Below are 23,940 nucleotides of genomic sequence, written 5' to 3'. Positions count from 1 at the left end.
GAGGACATGGCTGGAGCAAGAATCAGTTTTGGCAGTGCCGAGCTGACAGGGTTACAGGTGGCAGCGCCAAAGTAGTAGTCAATTTCACCTTCTTATGAGTCGACTGTCTACAATCTCCAGAGGGAGATGAAGTGAGCGACCTCGATGAGGAAGAGGAAGAATGCCTCTTGTGGGGTTTAGCTGGAGGGGGTGAGCCCTCCAACCCACAAATAGCCTCACAGAAAGGAGATTTGAGAAGACCTTTCAAGATTAATTTGTACTTTCTCTTGTTAAGAGTCCTGGTCAAAAAATTATCTACAAATTCCACATGGGGGATCCACAGTAAAGTGGGAGACATTCAAACAACAGACACAAGTCATGGCCATTGGAAAGTGGTAACTTACAGGCGCAATCCTTACACTGCTTAAAACCAACACTACTTTTCTTATCCGACATAATGATGTGGAGAAGAACAGTACCAAAAGGAAGAGGAAAGGCTACCCAAAAGGGTAAGAAGAGAAAAGGATTACCAACGATGGTAATGAAGAATTACCTCAAAGGTAAGAAAAAGGTAATAAAGAGAAATAGACTAAAGGGAGAGAGTCTTAAGTATATGATAGGGTAGAAGAATATTAGCAGAAATTTTTTGAAAAACTTTAAAGTAGAAACAATCTATAAAACTTTCAAAAAATTAGACACTTAACTGAAGAGAGTGGCTTGACATGGCTATACAGCAACATGGTAAATGAGATCTGAGGTAACAGGGAGCAGAGCATTCTGGGTAGGACCTTGGCTCGAGTGTTTTTGGCTGACATGAACTTGATATTTGGCCGGCTCGGAACCGATAACCCATCAGTAAGGAAAGAACGAAGATTAACAACATCAGATGATGAGTTTTTATTGGGCTTGTGTGGACATGAAATCTTTATATACGAATATCAATCATAAATGGGGTTGGGAAGCAGTGGCAAAAATGATGTGGGAAGGACCACGCACTAATTTTGTATTACAACTTTTGGAGTTTGCACTTACTCAATTGTTTTTGCATTTGAAAATTCTTATTTCCTGCAGAAAGCACACACAACCATGGGGGCATCTTTTGCTCCTCCTTACACAGTCATTTTCATGGGATTTTTTTGAAAATTTATGCATTTATAATAGTAAATTTTATTCTCGGCATATGACAGTTTTTAAGCGTTACATAGATGATTTAATTTTCATTTGTAAAGGGGAAATTAGTCAGTTTGAGGAATTTATGAGTGAACTGCATCAGAATCTGTGTGGAATACAGTTTACACATAGAACTCACAGGAAAGTTATGCAGTTCTTGGATATGGAACTTTTGTGGGGGAGAACAACAGGGTCTCATTCAGACCTTATTTTAAGGAAAAGGCGGTTAATAACTTTTTGTGTGCAGATAGCATGCACCCTCCCCATTTATTGGATTCTTTACCTTTTGGAGAGTATAAACAGATTGGTAACAACACTTATAACACACAATTGGATGGTGAATTTGCTGAAGTTACGAGGAAACTGGCTAATAGGGGCTATTCTGTGAAAGCTTTGAAAACTGCAGAAAGCAAGGCAAAGGCTATTTTCATTCCTAGGGATTCCCCATTAAGGAAACAGACAACTGGAGGGCATTATAGCAAAAAATGTGCAAGGGGAGAAACTGAGAATGATATATTTTTTGTCAGCATATTTTTCCCCTTTCACTAAAATCTTGAAGGATTTGGTGTTAGCCAAGCAGTTTCCAACACAAGGTATAAATTATGTACAAACATTATTAAGAATGGAAACTAAACATATTAATTATAAAACATTGTGAATAAAATGGTCTGAATTTAGAACTTGATTTACATGTATAAGCAGATGTTTATGTCCAAACCATTGTATATGTGCACATTTATAGGAGTATTTTTTTGTCATTGTTCTGACTGTGCACTTAATTCTGTTATCAGAAAATGAAAAAGTGATTCTGTATAAAACTGTTGCCATACTATGACTTATTGCTTGACTTATTGGTTAATTGATTAATTGTATAATTAAATTGAATATATAAGGGTACTATCCAATGATGTTGATTGTCCCTGGAAGGCATTACAGCCGAGGTACTAGGAAGCATTATTAAAGGAGTGGACAGTGAACTGTGGCTCTGGTGTATTGTGCTTTTTCCCCTCTTTCATATCTAACCGCTTACTGCAAACTGCAGTGCTTAGGATATTAATCCATGTTTTTCCATCTTTCCTTTAAAATTTACAACATCTTATTGCAAGAGCACCAATTATTGGAGAGCCCATATTCTGCCTGTCAGTGGTCATCTTGGGATTAGTGTTTCTGTTTTCTCCTGGTGAGACAATGAGCACAGTGACATTATTTCCTGGAGACTGCTGATCACCACAAAGCCTAATAACTGCTTTATAGGTGACAACTTGGAATTTGCGCTTATATTCTGCTCCTGGTGACAGAAGGAGAAGAGTGCATTGATTCCTGACTGTTTCTGGCTAGGCAGTGAGTGTCTATGTTTGACATTTCAGATTGGTCTGGTTGCTATTCGAGGCATTTACCAGGAAAAGGCTACAACAAGCCTAAAGACCCTTGTACCATCTGGGGCAAGACTGTGGCTCACCAAACAGGCTGTGGCCTGCTTCTCATCCTGGGATTGGTGCAAATGTTTTGATTCTGGTGAAAGAAGATGCCAAAGGAGCATTGTATCCTAGCAGATTGAAGCTGTGGTGAGACCAGCACTAATAGTAGCCATTCAAGCAACTTTTTATCATTCTTGACAAGCTTATTCTTTGTTTTAAGCAAATATTGCTTGATTTGTTTCTTACTTCAGAATATCTGCCTAAATACTTCATCCTTAAATTTTCAGGGTCTACTTATTCGTTTCCCCTCAAGTGTTTGTCAGTGCTCTGTATAAACACAGACAACTCGAGTAACATTTTTCCTGTAAAAGCATGATTGAAATTTCAATGACGAGCACTGTCCCCAGAGTTGAAAACTAGATACTCCTGACATTGCTTTATATTCTCACACCAACTATCTAATCAGTAAAGAAGGGTCTGTTGCTATGGATATGAACTTTCCCACCATCTCCATTACCAGCTTGGTAGATATGAGCATTCTGAAGCAAAGCAGAAATTGCTTCAAGTTTACTGACAACCAGTTAATTCTCAAACTAATATGGCATGTGAGAGATGTATTCACACAGTGTCACTAGAGGCAAAGCTCTCACATAAAAGTACTCCTAACGTCAATAAGGAAGTCAGTAATTACACACACTGCACCCATCACACACAATTCAAAGCAGATGTACAGACCCACATATGCTGAGACACTTAAATGTAACCTTCCTAAACACCTCCTAGATGAAGTACATATAACAAATACCCTCAACAGCCCCGAATGCACTCTTTCAAAACAACACCCACATCAACACAATCAGCCACATCTCATGGAACTCTACTTCTAAGCCCATAAAGCAAGCCACCACACAATCCAACATTATGGTCAGTGCAGACTCCATCGCGAGACACATTGATGTCCTTCTCGTCACATTGAGTAAGAAGATGATCATGGTTAGTTGCACATCAAGGGCTAGGACCCACCACATTACTCACACACTTAGGTCATTGGACCACAAGTACCAGTAAGACTCAGTCATAGTCCATCTGAGTGTAAATGACTTGAGATGTACCTCCCTAGACTATATGAAGCAGACATCATGGAGCTCTTGGAATGTGTGTCCCAGGCTGATATGAGTCTAGCACTGAGCAGCATTTTATTTATTTATTTTTTTATTTTACATTTGTTAACCGGGCTAGTCTAGCTGGATATATGTCCATTTTCAGTAGAGGCCCAGGGAGAAAAGCTCCACACATAAATCAATACAAAGAGACATATTAATAAAAATTTAAGTACAATAAGAATATACATTTAGTAATAAGAACAACAAACTAAACAAAAAACTCCACTCTCTAGAAGCTCTCTTCACCTTAGAGCATGCTGATGTCTGTGTGGTTCACTGAGATATGGTTTAAAGCTGCAGACAGCACACCGACAGCGCAAGGTTATAATGCCTTCCACACATTTAGACCAGCTACTACACAGACAGGGACTAAAGGTGGAGGTGTCTCAATTTACATAAAAAATAAATATACCTCAGGGCTGGTCAAACAGAATAATGCACTTGAGATACTCCATGTTCAAATCACCATAGGTAAAAATCCAGTAACCACTTCCTTGCAAGCTATAGGTCCCACTGTATGATCTAGGAAACCCATAACATGTATTTAAATTTATTGGAAACACTCACCATCCAACCTAATACCATATTCATGGGTGACTTTAATTACCACACTATTGACTGGGAATCCTATATGACACCAAATGTATAGGCACAGAGATTCCCGAATTTTGTAAACACAAACTCCCTAAACCAGATTGTCAATACACCAACCAGGGGTTCAACCATACTGGATCTGGTCCTCACTAATATGGGAGAATACTGCACACCTCTTAATGCAATGTCTTCCTTGGTAAAGTCAGATCACAAAAATGGTCTCCTTTGTGTAAAAATAAAACCTGTACCCCCAGCTAACTCTGGAATATTCAGGAACTACTCTAAGGATAACTTCCTGGTCTTAAGTGATATCCTAGCAAAATTTCAAGCCCCCATAAACCCAGAAAACACTGCTGTATATGCAGAATTGTTCACAAAAACCCTATATGGGCATGTTAATAGCTGCACAGAGGCAGATGCACCCACCAGGAAGAAGTACAGAACTAACTCAAAAAAAAAAACAAGTCACCCTGCTGGAGTCACAAAATAAATAGGCTGTATAACAGAAGGAAGAAAATCATACCAAAAATTAGGTGGTGTAGCAAGCAGCATGATAAAAGCACTTTCAAACTAAACAAACCACTCACAGGACAAATACAGTATACAAAAGCCAAATGTGAGGTACATCAGGCCAGGCCAAGTACAACCACAAGCCATTCTTTAGCTATATCCCAACCCCAAAGGCAATACACAGTTATGTGCAGAGCTCATTGTAAATGCAGCCACCTAAACTGAACTAGATGATATAGCAAACCTTCTGGCAAATTCAGCTCCAATGTTAGCCCCTCTCCACCTCAGCCTTTCCTCAGGAAATACCATAAAATTTAACTCCTCCTGCTATCACTGGAGAACAGGTTCTTAATGATCTCTCTAAGGCCAAGAACACTGCATCAATGGGCCCAGACAATATCCCAGGATGCCTTCTAAACAGCATGAGACATGACCTATCAGGCCCTCTAGAACTGCTATTTAACTGTAGCTTCCAAACAGGTTTCATGCCTCATGAATGGAGAATAGTAACACAGTCATCCTTCTGCACAAAGGTGGGCCATCTACAAACCCTGGAAACTACAGACCCATAAGTCTCACGAGTCTTATATGCAAAGCCATGGAAATTATCAATAATGATATAGTAAACCTCCAGACACTGGACCCAACCCAGTTTGGTTTTATCAAGGGCAGGTCATGCCTACTCAAATGGTGGACTTCTTTCAGAAGGTCACCAAAGCAATAGATGAGGGCAAAATGGTTCACACTGCCTACCTTAACCTGGCCAAGGCATTGGACGCAATACTCAACTCAGGCATTGTTGACAAACTCAAGAGTTTAGGTGCAAACCTGTATGTGATCTGCTGGATAGCCAAATGGCTCACAAACAGGACCCCAGGAAGTTAGAATTGGGGAGTCTACCTCTACAAAAAGGCCAGTCACAAGTGGAGTCCCTCAGGGATCTGTCCTTGGACTGCTCCTTTTAGGCATTTACTTCTCAGAAGTCAAGGCCAATGTCAATAGCCTTCTATTTCCTATGATCTCTATAAGTGAAAGTATATTGCAAAAAAACTGAACTTTGAACAATGTGTTTGCTTTTATGAAGGTCTTAAGATAGTGATTTCAGACTTTACCTATAACTAGGAGTTTTACGTCCATGATCCTTTTAGTTAGGAGCCTCTACAGTTTTTCAATTTTTGTGTGTCTATTGAGATACACGCTAAAGGGTACGTTGTACTCTACAGTGGGTCTAACCAGGGCAGAGTACAAAGGAAAAATAGCTTCTTCAGTACATGTTAGCTCCTCTTTAGGTCAGAAAAATAAATGCCTGTTAAGAGAGTGGCCAAGTACAGAATCCAGGGCAATGCCACTGGCCAATATTTCTACAAATGAGGAGGCATCACTGACCCTTATAACATGCATTTTGTCCTAAAGCCAATTTGTAACCCATCTTACCACATACAGATCAATGTTTAAGGGCATTAGCCTATTAAAATCCCATCATGTGGTATGGTGTCAAACATCTTTTCCAGATCCAGGCAGAACACTACCTACCTCCTGTGTGACCTTTTTGAAGAAGCACACAAGATTTAGTAGGCATGACATCCCCTTAACAAATACGAATTGTTGCAGGTTGAGCCTAGTCAAAATTTTAATGTCCTGGTTTATGAGGTCAGTGATGATGCATTCCATGGCTTTACTGACAAGACTAGTATAACTAGGGGATCTGTATTTACCTGAGTCAGAGGTGGGTCCAACATCACTGCAGTGCCCCATGACTTAGGAACATATCCTGTGACAAGGTTTAGGCTGAACAATTTAACGAGAAGTACAGCAAGAGGCTGGTTGATACTATTTATTAGACATCCCAGCGTATTGTCAGGACAACACTGAAGGTCTTGAACAGTACTCTTAAGGATATGATTTTGAGGTGGTAGGGGAATGGAGTCGGGGATGAATAAGATTATGATGATTATGTCAAAGATCCTATACATTTTCTTATTACTAACATTTAAGACAATTCAGGAAATGTTTACCTGTAAATGTCTGACTGATTGATTTTTTTTTTTTTGGTTGAGTGATTGTCAATTATACCTTGCCACAGGATATATTTCTGAGTCATGGGGCATTGCAGTGGTGATGGCCCCTCCTCTGACCTGGGGTAACTATAACCCCAGTAGCTTTACTAGCCTTGTCCGTAAATGCATGGAATGCATCATCACTGACCTCATAAACCAGGACATTAAAAATTTGATTAGAAGTCCCAGACAGAAAAGCTTCAAAACATCTCAAGACGCAAATAGTTGTGATACCATGAAAATAAAAATATAAGCTGTTAGGCTAATACGATTAAATATTCTTACAGATACACAGAATTAAAAGACAATTAGAAACAAGGATAAAAATGGCAATTATGTTATGGCTTAATACAGGTGATTATGATCTAAGTAATACAAAGAGACTGCTTATTGAATAACAAGCTTGGACTATGTGATAATTTCACTGTACAGTAATGTCTTGATCAATACTTTGTGAAAGCACATTGAGTGGATGAGCTCTATATTAGGTAAAATTAAAATGAACAAATAATTTCCCAAGATGTTCTGCCTAATTTGCTGATAGAGACACGTCATCGACTGTGAGAAAGTTCAATGAAATTTAGAGGGCTGTCTTGAGTATTTACATTTGGTGGGTTTAGCTAAGGATAGATGAACTTGTGTCACAATGAACGTGAATATTTTGTATTTAGTTCTAACTTAAATTATTGCCTCTCTGGGTTATATGCAAGTCTGCAGGGAAATGCTATTTCACAGAGATGACAAAGTTTTTTAACTGCAGACAGAGAACTGCGATTTTTTTTTTTTTAGGAAAGTAAGTTATTTTCCCCTAACACTGCGGTTGTGGTGCTGCAGTAGCATTGTCGCCACACAGTAAAACATTGTCCTGGTCGATTCTCAGCTAGAGCATCCTGTGTGGAGACGTGTGTGAATGGGCGTACCTTCGTTGACGGTTGTGCGTCAGGGCCGGCAACTCGGCACGTAAAAATCTACTGCCAATCATTAGCGGACCGGAGTTCCACTGTGGCGACCCCTAACCAGGAAAAGCCGAAAGACACAACAAGAAGTTATTTTCCCCAACAAAATATCTAAGTTAATTTTGAATGTTAAAGCAGGATGTTACATGCTACTGGGCTGCAGCATGTCTAGTTTTATGTTTTGTTTTTCATACTTTTTTTTTTTTTAATTAAAAATGCATTGCCATCTCAGCAAAAAGATCACAACTCACTGTTCATTATGCACATGCAATCAGGTCCAATTCCCTAAAGTTAGACGGCCTGCTGTTTGAACCAGCACACCATTTAGGCTTAGTTCTCTAAAAGGAGTATGGGAATTAAACCTTGATGCATTTCATCCTAAAGTTTTATGGCTGCACAAGTAACAGTTATATGGGGTCTGGTTGGGTGCTTTTGGAAACCAGTTTCATTTATTTATTTCCATTTTTAACAAAGGTAAAACACTGATCCAAATGGATCGTTTTCACACTGACTACTGAGTAGAAAAGTGACCTTTTCAATGTCACACAGTAGGCATGTAAGGGCTATGGGAATCAAACTCTGGACTACAAGCAGCAGCTTGTTAACAGCTCCCTCAGCCTCCATGTGTCTACTGTGTGACTGAGTAAGTCACTTAACCAGACAGTATTCCCAGGCTAAATTCCAAAAAAATTCATGTGAATCAGTGATTAACACTGATTAACAAATAAATGCCAAATGTGAACAGTCAAGTCATTTTTAAAATACTTATGTTTGTTTGTCCATTTAATTTGTTGACCAGTTAAATGTGGAGAAAGCAGAACTAGGTTATATCATCTTCCGATCTGATAGACCTGTAAAAAAAGGTGGTAGCGTGGCCATCCTCTACTCAAACAACCTTATCCTCTCACCAAACCCTTCCCCAATTCCTGACTTCCTCCCAGCTGAAATCATCATCCTTAACTGCCATCTGAATTCCCACAAAAAACTTGCAATTGCCTCTATCTACCTTCCTCCTGGTAACAAAATGCCCATTCTAGAAAACCTCCTATCCTGGTTCTCCCACAACATACCATATGAGACACTTATCCTTGGTGATGTCAACATTGATTGGTCCAAACTCACAACTGACACCCCCCAATCCAGTATCCACCTACACGGCTTACACTAACTTATAACATCTCCCACTCGCTTCCATAAAAATTCCACTTCCAGCTCCATCATAGACTGGATCCTTACCAATTCCCCCCACCAATACCACAATCCCACCACCTTACCTGACTCCCTCAGTGATCATCTCACTACCACCATCTTAAGACACTACTCCCATATTCCTAAACCCCACCTTATCAAAGACTGTTGAAAACTATCGACTTTCAATTCATCCCAATTTAACTCCATTCTCCACAACATAGATTGGTCCATCCTAAAACACCCCCCCCCAAACGATGCTGTAAGCACTTTCAATAACATCTTCATGAATACTCTAAACTCCTTAGCTCCCTCTAGGAAGATCACAGTAAAATCAAATCATGCTCCTTGGCTCTCCAAAGAGACTAGGTCCCTTATGAAACAAATATATTGTGCTTGGAAAACCTGGACTAAAACTAAACAACCACCTTTTCTTAAAAAATACAGGCAACTGAGGAACCTTGCAAAAAACATACAACTAATGACAAAAAGTTATACTATAGCTCTGCTCAGCTTAACAACAAATCCAATCCTTGAACATTTTGGTCAACTCTCAACAACATCCTCTATCCTGGAAAGCCCTCTAATCCCTCCCCATACCCTAACTCTTCCTCTCAGGAAACAGCTACCCTCCTGAATAAACACTATCTCTTCCATCCAAAATCTGGTAACCTCTAAGCCAAACTTTACTTCAACACCCTCCCCTCCAAGTCCCACTAACACAACTTTGTTTTCTTTTGAGCCAGTCCCCAAATCCCTACTACTCAAGCTAAAACCTTGCTCTCTTCCACTGACAATCTCTTACATTCCTAAAACTTGCTGCTGACTCAATTGCCTATTCTATATCTATACTAATTAATCACTCTCTTCTGGAATCAGCTGTCCCCACCCTTTGGAAATCTTTCTTCACTATCCCTCTTCATAAAGGTGGAAACTCCACTGACCCCTCAAACTACCGACCCATTGCCATTCTGTATGAAAGCCCTCTAATCCCTCCCCATACCCTAACTCTTCCTCTCAGGAAACAGCTACTCTCCTGAATAAACACTATCTCTTCCATCCAAAATCTGGTAACCTCTAAGCCAAACTTTACTTCAACACCCTCCCCTCCAAGTCCCACTAACACAACTTTGTTTTCTTTTGAGCCAGTCCCCAAATCTCTACTACTCAAGCTAAAACCTTGCTCTCTTCCACTGACAATCTCTTACATTCCTAAAACTTGCTGCTGACTCAATTGCCTATCCTATATCTATACTAATTAATCGCTCTCTTCTGGAATCAGCTGTCCCCACCCTTTGGAAATCTTTCTTCACTATCCCTCTTCATAAAGGTGGAAACTCCAATGACCCCTCAAACTACCGACCCATTGCCATTCTGTCCCCCCTCTCCAAGATATTAGAAAAATGTATTCACTCACAGCTTCCCAATCACCTCCTCACACACCACTTATTTACCCCTACCCAACATGGATTTCGTCCTCACCACAGCACCACCACTGCCCTCCTCTCCTTCATTCATATCATTGCAAAGGCCCTAGACAACAAACTCATTTCCTGTCTCTTTCTAGATCTCTCCAAAGCCTTTGATACTGTCTCTCATCCTCTACTACTATCCAAACTCGCAAATCTCCACCTATCCCCCTCCGCACTTGCCTGATTTAAAAGTTACCTATCTGGCAGGGAATAATCTGTCAAATGGCTCTCATCCTCACCTTTCCTTCTCATCTCCACTGGTGTTCCCCAAGGCTCCATCTTGGGACCCCTTTTAACATCTTCACTAATGATCTTTACACCTCATGCAAATAATCCTCCCTTATTCAGTATGCAGACAACTCCACACTTATATCCATCTCAAATAACATTCCTGAATTACACTCCCTGACCCAACAGGCCCTACTATCCACTGAACAATGGCTCTCTCACAGCCTATTGATCCTAAATCCCAAAAAGACCAAACTCCTACTTTTCCTTCCCCGTTCTCTTTCTTATCAAAAAACGTCCTTTTTTATTACATCTTCTAACAATACAACTATCCAACCTGACACACACACAAAACTTCTAGGGGCCATTATCGATGACGAACTTAAGTTCAACCTACACGTACTCCAATGTATAAAAAAAAAAAAAAAAAACAGACACTAGGTCTGCTATATCAGAACAAAAAATTTCTAACCCCTGAATCTAGACTTACCCTGGGCCAGGCACTCCTCCTCCCCTCCCTCTTGTACGCTGCCCCAGTTCTTACCAATATCCAGGCCTCCACTCTAAACAAACTCTAACAAACTTACCATAAAATAGCCAGATTCATTACTAACTCCCCATACAACTCACACCACTGCATTTCTTTAAACTCTCTTTTATGGCTTGAACTTCCCCAGTTTCTGCTATCTTATCAATTTCATATGCTACACTCTATTCTTTATAAACTCTCCTTCTGTCCGTCTCTATCTTCCTTAGTCTCCATCTCCATCCCATCCTGGACCCTCCATAATTCTAACCAACAATTACTTGACATCTACCACCCAAAAAGGTCAGTAGGCAAACTACTCTACAAACACTCCCTTGCCCATGCTTGGAACAAACTTCTTACGTTCAACCTCACACTTTAAAAATGAACTAAAAGCTCATTTTCTGAATTCCAGAACCTGCCCTTGCCATGACCCTGCCTAGTCTTCCTTCCCTTTATGTACCCTCAAAAGGACCATACTTAGTACCTCATTACACCTCTCTCTCCAATGTGTCTACTATGCATTTGCATAATTTTATACAAACAATTTTTTTTATTGTTGACCTATTGAACCATATCAATGTAAAATTACTTAGCTTCTTTTTAATGCAACTTTAACTTTATGCATGTAACCCAACATATGTGAATCTTTTTGCTATAACTGCTATTAAATCAATATTGTTTAAAATTGTACTTGTTTAAAACATACTACCGGAGCTTTTCTCCTCGGGTCTCCACTGAAAATTCGCCACAAGCTCAGTTGGACAAACCTGGTTAACAAATGTCAATAAACAAAATATTCTATAAAGGAGATGGAGGCCCTCACAGTGTAGGCTTCATTCCACCTGTCTTTATGACATATCTTCAGAGATGCCAATGCCATTTGTAGAAATTCTTCAGAATTTCAGGGTTGGGAGAGTGGCCTAATGGTTGAGGTGTTTGCCTTACAAACACAAGGTGCAGGGTTTGAGTCTCACAAGGGATAATTGTCTAGGCTTAAAATGGCTCGCAAGGGCAGTTAGCCTAGTATGAAACTAAGAAGTGGACACCAACTCAGTGAGTGCGAAAGATTCTGACATTACCTACAGCCATCAATTTCCCCATTTTTTTGCATACATGTCTTACATAATTCTAGATCCAAGACAGAACAGGTTGCTTTCAACAGGTTGCTTTCATTTAATTTTTAGAGAAGGATGCAAATCACTCAGCCCTTATAGTGTTTGCTCTGTTTTTCTGTGCATATGATGCGTGTTATAGTATAGAAATGCATTTGCTGCCCCTTTTAACCTTTCAGATTATTGCTAATGGCTGAGGTGAGCTGAGATTTGCAGAATCTGGTGAAGGCAAGCAATTTACATTTTGTTGAATATGAATTCATGCTGAAAGAAAGGAATAAGTCCATTTGTTTGTTGCAGCTAGTTTTGCACTGCAGTATACCTTATGTATCGAATATTAGTAAAGTCTGCCCAGCCCTGTTTGTATAAAAGTATAAAGCACTGATTACAGCCCAGGTATCCTAAGTTTGATTGGTGACTCGAGATCCTGCTGGGTGCTAGTGTATTGGGGTAGTGAAAAGACACTGCTTACTCATCTTTTCCATTGAAGGGAGACCACAGACATGGGTCACATGAGTGAGGACAAATGCCAGTGGTGATACAATAGTCTACCAGCAGTCCTGTGCTGCAAGTGGGACAGGGATTTTAGGGAAGAGGTGAACACATAGATGGGGATGCAGCCTTCTAGGAAGTCTGCCGTAGACAGGTGCAATCAAAAGGCAAAACAACATATTGAAACCAAAGAATGATGGCTCCCACTCATAATACATATCAGCACACTACCCCTAGGAGCCTGCACATGGATTTGGCAAACTCCCACTTGTGTGGCTTTCCCAGAGGATAGCTCTGACTGTGCAGGTCACAACATGGAAATGGTACATGTGTATGGTATACGGGTGGTTGGGACTAGTGACTGAGATGCCTGAAATCAGTAGTGCCACAGGAAAAAAAAAAAGAATATTAAATCTTTTTGAGTGGTATAGAGCAGCAGTGGCTATATAGTAGTCTGAGTGCCTTAGAGTAGTAGATATATTGAAACCACTAACCCAGATATGTTTCCTGTACAACTGACCTACTAAGAGAGTTCATGTGCTGCATTTTTCATACAGTTGCAAAACTGAATTTAAAACAAATACATGTGATTGAGTGGAATTTGAAAAGTCCTCAGAGGAACAGACTAGCAGCATTACGTAATACTTCACAGTTTATTTGATGAACAATTAAATATTTTTACTCGACAATTTTGTTATTGAATTTACATATATATCTTTGCCAGATTTTGTTTCAAGTAATTCCAAACAATGGGATGTATTATTAACACCCTGGAAAAATAAAACATTCAAAAATATTGTAATTACATGAGGCCACACCCAAAGACAAACCTGTTAATTGCTGTTTTTTATAAATATGCTAAAGTGTTATTGCTAACACAACACCAGTAGCAGCCTTCAGGCTGTTTGCCTTAAGCTGAGACAGTGTTTCTTTCAACAAAATTCACAGCAAAACATTATTTTGTTTCTTCATCTTTAATAAACAGTTTGCTAAGCATTTCCCGTGCCACCTCTTGTTGAAATTGACATTTTACTTCAGTGCCTCTTAGAAAGGTAGAGATGAAGCAGGAAATGTGCTACATCAGTGTTTCCTGTCTGTTACTTATTGGTGAGGCTTCATTATTCACATAACTAATACTCTCCAGTATATTCTAATGCAATTATAATTGCTGCACAGATGCAGTGTAACCTGATTATGGAAAATGTCCTGCTTATATGCAGGGCAGAATATAAATTGTGAGATCGTGCTTAGTATTAGGACCATACTTCTCAACTGACCAGATTTTTACAGAAGGTCCAGATTTTTGTATCATTTGATCTGTTCCTCATAAAATTTTGGTTCTCTGGTAAATTGTTGAGAACTGACATCACTAAAGAATAGCAGACATTTGAATTTCAGAACTCATATCCTTTAGAAAATGCATGTTAATGTGAAACTTGTTGTTCTGTTAATTTTCTAAGTTTATAAGAGCAATATTTAAACACTCACCCTGATTCTAGCCCTTTGTCCCCACTCCCCAATTACTTTTGGTGTTGTACAGAACTCTTGTGCCAAATAACTGCTATGTTGATTTCAATGTTTTTTTTTTATTAATTGTAATGTTCAGCAGTATGTTTTGTAGATAGGAGAGGCAGCTAATGTTTCAACCATGGTTTTTACTAAAATGTTATGTCCTTCTGTGATGGTTGGTGGATGACAGAGTTTTAGTTGTAGAATGCAAAAATTAAGCATTTGTTTTAGAAAACTGGGAGGGGGGGGGGTGCCTGTCAACCAGAGTTAATAAAGCCCACATGGTCCATTTGTAGTAAACTGTTTTAGATTCAGTGATCAGAACCGTGCAAACACAAGTAAACATCATGAGATGCTAATTACAACATAAGCAGCTGAACTGTATGCTAATCAACCAATCTAAGATGGAGGAGCTATTCAACAGGCTATAAAGCAACCGTGTAGACTCAGCGCTGGTTTTACCTGCGAATTCCAAAACCTACTGGAATACAGCCACGGAAAGGAGTCTACTCAGAAACAATGTTAGGAGCTGTTGTTGCTTTAAGTCATGTGCATCTGCAACAGGCTGATGTCTATGCTGCTGCTAATAGACCATGACCAAGAAGGAGAAGAGTTTGCTGACCTCAGTTAACTTATCACAATCTACATGAAAATTGTAAAGCACTACAGGGTGGATAGCGACTCACTACAGGAACTCTGCAACCTCTGTCGATATTTGAAACATGAAAAACAAGAATTGTATGGTTGCATTCTTACACAAAGCAAGGCTGGATGCAAAACAAGGGAGAGTAACAGTAGCACGATATCCTTGTTTGTGCCAAAACAGAAATGCAGTTTTGCTTCCCCACCCCCAAAAGAACATGCAAATGACACATTTTGCTAACAAACCATCAGTAAAACGCTAACTGCTATCAAATGAACTATCCCTGAAACGTGTACAGATTTAATATACAAGATTCCATTTTAAGTTATTGCCAGTCATGTATACCTATAAAATGCCCTGACAAATATGCTGTGCCATCAGTGCATTTATAAGTAATGCATACAGACAGCAGCATTTAATAATTTATATATATATATATATATATATATATATATATATATATATATATATATATATATGAAACAAATTTTTCTTAAATACAATCTTGATGTTAATTTTCATTCTATCCTCAACTGATGGGTTTGGATTAGATCCTTCGGGTCTGACTCAGCCCTTGTTAAGCTTGCGGCTATCTAGAACTCTCGAGCTTCTCCCTTATCCACAATGCACCAACCCTAATTACCCCAGATCTCATTTGCTGCTTCCAGCAAAAGGCATGGCTCTTTGTTCTCTTGACGATGAGATATGATACGTGCTTCAAAACTATCTTCTAAATCATTTATAAAAGTCTGTTACCTTGCTAACTTTTTACTCCTTTGCCCTTTATCTTACCTTCCAGTAGTTCTTGATTGTATAGTTAATATCGTTTTTCTCTTGTCCACTCTTTCTTACCTGTCTACTAATCTTTGTTACTATTGTTAGTAACTCATCTTCCTTTCTACATTATTGTAGTCTTTTTGAACCATTGTTGGTATCACCCCCCCATTTTTTTTTTTTTTTTTGGAAAAAAAAAACTTACTCATTTTTCTTCTCTTGTTGATTTGCATTAGCTGCTACTGCTTTTAACATGTCATTAGTGGTCATGTTTAAAGTTAAGATTATGTCTAAGAAAGGGGCTGCTGGGATTAAAAAGTGATCTAAATGTGGACATAAAATTCCTCTATGTTTACTGCTTAAGGCCTCTGCATCTGCAAAAAGACTGTTCTGTTTGCCGTGATTTTAATCCCAGGACCATTGTAGAACATAAGGGAGAGTCACAGCAGCATCTCTGAAGGCTTCATCAGCTTGGGAGTTGTCTTGAAAAAAAGAAAAAGACAGATCTGTCTTAAACCATGGATCTGAGAAAATTAAAATTATCGGATCAGATCACCTCATATCCGAAGAAACAAAAAGTTTCTGATCCGACTTCTTTGGTTCAGATGCAATCATCCTCTTATCTGAATTTAGTCAGACCAGCTAAACCTGTCTTTACCTAGGATGAGGTATTCACCCTGTCTGGATTAGGTACCCTCTCCTTTTTTGGAAAGACCGAAATCCCCTTCAGTCCTGGTGACTCATTTTTCTAGAAGTCTTACTGAAGAAGACGTGGCAAGAAAAATTCTCTCAGCACAGTGTCCAATGGGTGTCACTTCGGCTCCTTCCCCTCTGGGTCAGAAGGTTCATTCCAGTACTATACCTCCTTTGCAATTTCCTCCTCTGACTCAGTCAGTGGTTTTGGAGTCCTTGGATCCTAGACGTCCAGATTCATCTACCTCAGATCTGAGGATCTCTGTACCCTCAGATCAGAAGCTCAATCTGAGCCCCCCAACCTTGTCAGATCCAGAGAGCTCTCTGAGTCAAAGCATTCATGTTGGCACTGAGGCATTGTACCAAGTCAGAGATTTTTGGAGCTGTTCCTGCACCTTGGGGCATTGGCATTGGATAGCTCGACTCTGTCTTCCACTTCAAGGTTGCTGTCCTCAGAGCAGGGGGTAACAGAGATCCAGAAGCTTGCCTTTTTGGATCCAGAGTCGTCTTCTCCAGAGCAATCTGCATTTGTGGCTGTGAAGAGAGTTTTCTCTGCTTCGACATAGAAGATGGCTCTACCTGCCTTTGATCCTAGATCATTAACCCTGATGTCATAGTGTTCAGAATTTCACCAGGTCTTTCCACATGGATAGTCAGTACCAAGACCCCAAGCTTCCCCACAGGGTATTTTGATTTCTTCTTCTGATACCTCCCCAGAGCATCCCACTGAAGAGGTCCCTAAGAAGACTTGCAAGACAACTATGTAGACTCCCCAGAGGAGTCCATCACTGAAAACACAGACTTCAATGAGGGTAAAGGGTCCCCATGGACACCTACTGAAAATGTCTCTTTTGGAGACATCCTAGAAATCCTTAAACAGAGAGGTAGCCAGATGCCCAGCAAGCTGACATCTGAGGAATCTGTTCTCCTGGAGGCCTTTGGCACTGGACCATCTACCTCCTGGGTGACTCCACCCACTGATGAGCTCATCAACTTGCTCTCACGGTGGGCATGGAAGGATCCAGGCACCAAAGAACCCATTCCTCGGAGACTGGACATGATTATAGCACCAACCACAGACAGGCGGTTCTGGAGGAAACGGGTCCCTGTTGATGCCATGGTCATTGTGGTGGCCACTAAGAAGGAACTACCTGAAGAAAGTTCCACTTTCCATCCCCCCAACAGGCAGTCATGGGTGATGGACAGATTTGGGAAGCATGTAAACATCTCATCCATCTCTGAGCTGATGTCTCTCAACTACTTGGCACATTTTACACAATTACAAAGGGATTTTATTAAGACATTACCAAATACCTTCTCTGGCGCTATTTCTGAGCATGTTCAGGCTTCTAACTTCCCAGTTGATTACCCTTCAGTCTGTATCCAATTCATCCAAAAGGTTGATCTCAAACATAGCAAAGGGAAACTCAATGGCAGCAGTTCAGGCATTTCCACAAGGAAACATGCTTGGATATGCCTTTGTGAGTTTGTGGAGTCCTTCTAGTCTTCTTTCATCAATGCTCCCTTTGACAGGACACCCTTATTTGCCCCCAAGGTAAAGAGCACTATATACAGGTGTGAGAAGGATGGAAAGACCCTGTCTGCCATGAGTATGCATTTTCTGACCTCTCAATAAACCTTTTCCAGAATCAGTGAAGTGGTCAGAAAATGTGGTTCAAAATGTCTCTGGGTCCTTTCCAGCACACACATGGAGGAGTTTGCCCCAGAAGCAGAGAAGGAATATCTAATGGACCTCAACAACCACAGAATCAGGGTTTCAGAGATTCATTCTTTGACAAACCCTACCAGGACTCCTGAAAGGAGGCCCAATTGCCGACCTCTGGAGGCAGTCTGGGGACAAATATCCCTGCACCAGAGAGCCTGGCTATATATAACAAAAGATACTTGGGTGCAGAGGATTATTTCCACAGGATATATAATATAATAACCTTTTCCCTTCCACCTCCAATCTTAAGAAAAATCCACAATGTTCCCACCCAGTCTGAGGGAACAAGCAGCTATTTAAATACAAAAGTTGCTAAAAGAAGAAGAAGAAGAAGAAAAAAAAGAGTCATCCAAGAGGTCCTGCAAGACCAGATGGCATCTGGAACTTACTCAAGGTTCATTTTAGTGCCAAAGAAGACAGAGGACTGGAGACCAATTCTGGATCTTACCAAACTAAACAAGACAGTTCAAAAGAACCACGTTTCAGATGGTCATGGTCCATTCTCCCTTCTTTTGGGCAAAGACTGGATGTGTTCAACAGACCTTCAGGACATGTACTACCATATAAAGATGAACAGATGATCCAGAAGGTATTCATGCTTCCGCCTGGGAGCCAATTATTACCAATTCAGAGTACTGCTCTTTGGACTCACCACAGCCCCCAGGGTGTTTACAAAATGCATGGCAGTGCTAGCAGCCCTTCTCAGACTGCAGGGATACCAAGTATTCCAATACTTAAGACACTAGCTCATATCCGCTCTGACCAGGCATCAGGGCCGGCCTTAGGCATAGGCGACCGCCTAGGGAGCCATAAAGACCGGCGTCAAAAAGGGGGCAAATTAAGTGAGTTAACTTAAACTTTACTTCTTTCCACTTTTCAACTCTAGCATTGTGCCCATTTGTACTGCAGCATTGCACCCTCCCCCACTTCCGTAATTAAGCACGATTCATCCACCAGTGCACACAGAATGGCCCCCTACTGTATTCTTCCACCCCCCCATCTATTTGATGAGTCTCAGTGACTGATCTTGTTGAGGATTATTTAAAGCATCCAATCAGTGATGCTTTCATTTACCACTGACTTCCCTGGCTACTGCTCCAATCACCAGTATATAATGCAGCTCATGCCCGCCTCTCACTCCTTTCTTCATTGACGAGATAGAGGCGGGCGCATCTATTGGCTGTCGTCACTTTCTCTTTCTGATCTGTGGACTGGTCTGCGTGGATTATCGGTGGTCTGATTCCCTTCACCATGTGGGCTATGGCGGGCTACCAACTTTTGCATTTTTTTGTGCTTACTTGCTTTTGAAGGTAAGTAAGTTGATTCAGGCACGCAGCTTTCATGCTTATGCTACGAAATGCCAGATAAAATATAATATTGCTGAATTTGCTGCGTTTTCCTGCTCTGGCCTGGGTTAGCAGTTAGTTGTGAAAACTATTGTTTCTCCTGTTTTCTGCAGTTAGTTTTTTGGATCGGATGCATTACTTAGCTCGCTGGTCAGCTTAGCAAGTGCATTTCATAATCTTTTCTTAATGTGTGCCCTAGTGGTGAGCTGGACTTTACGACCATAATTTTGTCCGGGATTAGCAATGCCTGAAACTGTCCCATCATATTATCTTTACCATATTGTCAGTGGGTTTGTACCTTTAGCACTTCACCATGCAAAATAATGTGCTCCTACATAGTTCTAATGTCAGTGTTAGAAGAAAAATGGGTATAGTAGAGATGGTTTAAGTGGTGTTTCTCTCTGTTGGTTGCACAAAATTTGCACTTCAGTCCTGTTACCAACTTTGTATTATGGACTGGAGTTTTAAGAAATGTTTATTTCTGATAAGCACATAAAGAGCTTTGCATGATGATTGCAAATCTGATTTCAGTACATCAGGATATTATTACAGACATGGCAAATTCATACTGTCAGAGCTGAGTTTTCCAATATGCTGCTTATTGCAGGTAATAGAAAAGAATGTTCTAGTTAATAGAAGAGATTGCACTCCAAGAACTTTGAAAAAGAAGCAGAAAAGTCTTTTCATTCCAAGGCTTAAAACAACTTTAGCATAAAAACTGCTTTATCTTAGCAATAATCGAAAATAATGTGTTTTTTTAGTGTAATATGTCTTGAACAGACTATATTTTTCCTAGTATGAAACTAAACTGTCCTTTGCTCTGTGTATCCAAATCCATGGTCTTGGGCACCAACAAGGTTCAGAAACTGGTAAATTAAATTAGTCTACCTTTTAGAACAGAACTGTAATATTGCCAAAGAGCACGCAGCTCTCACCCTCTTTATAGCAAAAATCTATTTTCAAACAGTAGCGTCAACAGATTTTTTTCTACAGCATCTTTCAGTTTACTTTGCTTTATTACTTTTTTCAGAGTTTTATATCTGGGGCAAGTTTCCAATTGCACCTAATTCAGTCCTGCTTAACTGAACTGGTCCAGGTTATGCTCACATTTTGTTTTGGACTACTAAAGGCTGTTTCTAATGCAACACAGGCCATACACATTACAACTTGTTAGGGTTTATGCATTTGTTTTCACATAACCCTTTACTCCATTTTTGACACAGGAGTCAAATGACTAGAGAAGCCAGGGCACAGAGGCGAGACAAGCCATTAACATCACTCCAAGCCTGTGGTCAGTAGAGAAATGGTTGGGTTGTCTTAGGCTGAAGAGCTAGCACGTAATCATAGAGTTCTTTCATTTATCACGCTGCATCCATATAAATTGTTTTGCCACAGATGGAACACTTACCTTTTGCACCGTGTCATAAGATTCCAGTAACACTGATGCATTTTCCTCTTATTTCTTTCATTTTTTTATCCTATATGTTTATTGTTTACGTTATAATTGTATATTTTTCCAACACAGAAGTCTGTAAACCTTTGAGACTAATGACACTAAAGCAGGGATAGGAAAGAGACGCATTCATAGACTTGGACACAACTTCGGGAGCCTACCCTGACTTCACTGGGGATTCAATAGATTTTTGGGCCTTGGTTTATGCATTTTTTTATTAAAAGGGGCACATGCGTATACTAGGAGTGACAGGGTAGAAAATGCATCATTTTATGTAGTATTTAAATGCCTCGCGGCTATGTTATTAGGCATGCTATCATGACAAAGTGAGGCATAAATCGTCTGCAATAATTATACAGCCATAAAAAGCTCTTACTTGCTTCTTTATTTGTGGTCTTGAGCAATTTCTTTTAGCCTGTACTTTCCCCAGTTGAAGTTTCATCAGACCGTACCTTGTGGAGGCTTCATGCATTCCAGCTGTACATTTAGAAGGGTTGACCCTCAAATCCTTTGCTAGATTGAATCCAGAACTGTCTGTATCCTTAGCAGGTGGAACTCTCAGTCCTTACTGTAAATTAACATCATTCTTTGAAATGTGACTGAGACCCGGTATAACTAAAAAACACTTTTTGCTGAAGTCTGCTATCTAGGGTAGAGAAAGCTGTCTGCTCTCTAACTTGCTCTGTTAGAGGGGACTGCCTGTAAGATTTTTGTTTATGTCTAGCCTCATAAAGTAATGTGCTTTCCCTAACCTTTATACTAATTCATATCTTCTAGGCATTAGCTACGCTTCTATTTTAGAGACCTTTTAAGTTTACAGAAGTCATTGCAAAGTGTGATGGTGCCATTCATTTTTTACTCCAACACCAGTGATACCACCTGTCAAGCTTCAGGGATCCAGTAAGACATTTTCTTCTGGCTTTATAACTATGTCATGCTTAACTAAGGTATTTTATTTTTTTTCTGTCAAGACTAACTCCATAAAATGAATAGCATCACCCACCCATGAAGCCAAATAATACTTGAAGCCAAAAACCTCCTGGAGTGATGCAGTCCTCAAAATTCACACAGCCAATAAAAATAAGATTTTCTTTATTAAAAAGTTAAGCGCTTTCGTCTCTGTTGAACTAGGGACTTCAGAACAAAATCATTAAAACCTGGTTCTGATTTTCCATGCATTTAAACATTGAAAACTGGAGTGGCTTATGTGGGGGTGACCCATCCGTGGGTGTGGCTCAAATAGGGGTGTTCCTTGAGTATGGTGTGGGTGGGGCTTAAGGGGGTGCCAGAGCAGTACTTCGCCTAGGGTGCTGTTTCAGCTAAGCCGCCCCTGCCAGGCATCAGTTCATACTGCCAAACAAACCAGCTTCTCCAGACTTGTTCTTTTCTGGGGATAACCATAAACTATAAGAAATCTCATCTGCAACCTACCCATAGCCTAGAGTTTATAGGAGCAATTCTCAATATGAAAACTACTGTTGCATCCCTGCCACTATTGAGAGTTACAAGTCAAAAGATAATTTGCAAGGCCGTGATTTCAGCCCGTCTAGTCCTTCAAGCCCTAGGATCAATAGCAGCAGCAATAACACTAGTGCCGCTAGCCAGATTTTACATGAGAATTCTTCAGTGGATGCTAACCACATAATGGTCAATTTTTTATTAGTCTGTGCCTTACCAGATAAGAATCACGCAGATATGCAAGACACCTGGAATGGTGGATTCATTCAGATCAGTTTCTTCTAGGCCATCCATTCATTCATTCATTCCCCCCTGCCCAAGGCCATAGTGACCATAGATTCTTTTCAGTTATGGTGGGACAGGCATTATCTGGGAAAGACAGTCCAAGGCACCTAGTCCCCCAAGTAGGCCAAATTGCTTATAAATGTCCTAGAGATGACAGCAGTGCTGTTAGTGTTGCAAGCATTTCAAAATGCTCTCCCCTTAGGGACCACTGCAATGCAACTTGAAAACACATCAGTGGTCTGGCACATCAACAAAGAAGGAACCACCAAATCCTACCCATTGTGTCGAGAAACTCTCAGGGTGTGGCAGTGGGCAATCTCTTCCAACTGCTTTCTCTTAGCAATGCACATTCCTGGGAAATCCAATGTGATAGCAGACAATATAAGCAGGTGCATTCTTCTGCCCCACAAATGGTCTCTCAACAAGAAAATTGTGGACAGGATCTTGCATAAATGGGGCTAGCCTTGCTGTGATCTGTTCACTTTCCCCTGAACAAGTGCAGCAGCTACTTTGCCCTACCCCCCCAAGGGAGCATCTCTGAGGGATGCTATACTAAATGAGTGCCCCCCAGTGTCCTGTATGCTTATCCACCCATTCCTTTAATTCCCAAATTCGTTCAGAAAGCTTCCAGGTTGAAAACCAAGGTCATCCTCATTGCTCCATATTGGCTTCCTAATTCAACCACCTTGGTTTCTGGATCTAACTCTGGACCTTCTGTCTCACCCTAAAGATATGATACACCCAGATTTGGTAAACCTGAGGCTGACAGCCTAGCTTCTCCATTTCCATTGATGGCCAGACAGCCAATGCTGTCTTCTCCTGTCATATTTTGATGTCTTCCCATAAACCTTCCCCCAGGAAACTGTACTCCAACAAATGGAAAACATTTGTTTTTTGGGCTCAAAAACATAACATTGAACCTTTTATAGCTCCCATACATAATATATTGGATTTTTTAAATCACTCTCTGATGAAGGAGCTAGTTCTTCCACAGCTAGAGTCCAATTAATAGCAATATCAAATTTTTACGTTGGGATAAATGGCTCCTATGTGGCATCTCATAAGTTAAGTAAAGCATTTTTAAGAGGCATACTACTCTTAAGGCCTCCTGTTAAAGATCCTACTCCTCCTTGGGACCTAAACTTAGTGCTGCAGTACCTTATTCAACCCCCATTGAGCCTGCAG

Source organism: Protopterus annectens, chromosome 1.part0 (genome assembly GCF_019279795.1).
Source record: "Protopterus annectens isolate FY-2018-M chromosome 1.part0, PAN1.0, whole genome shotgun sequence".
Taxonomy (NCBI): Eukaryota; Metazoa; Chordata; order Ceratodontiformes; family Protopteridae; genus Protopterus; species Protopterus annectens.
The sequence above is the reverse complement of the archived record's forward strand: the minus strand, read 5'-3'. Positions refer to the sequence as shown.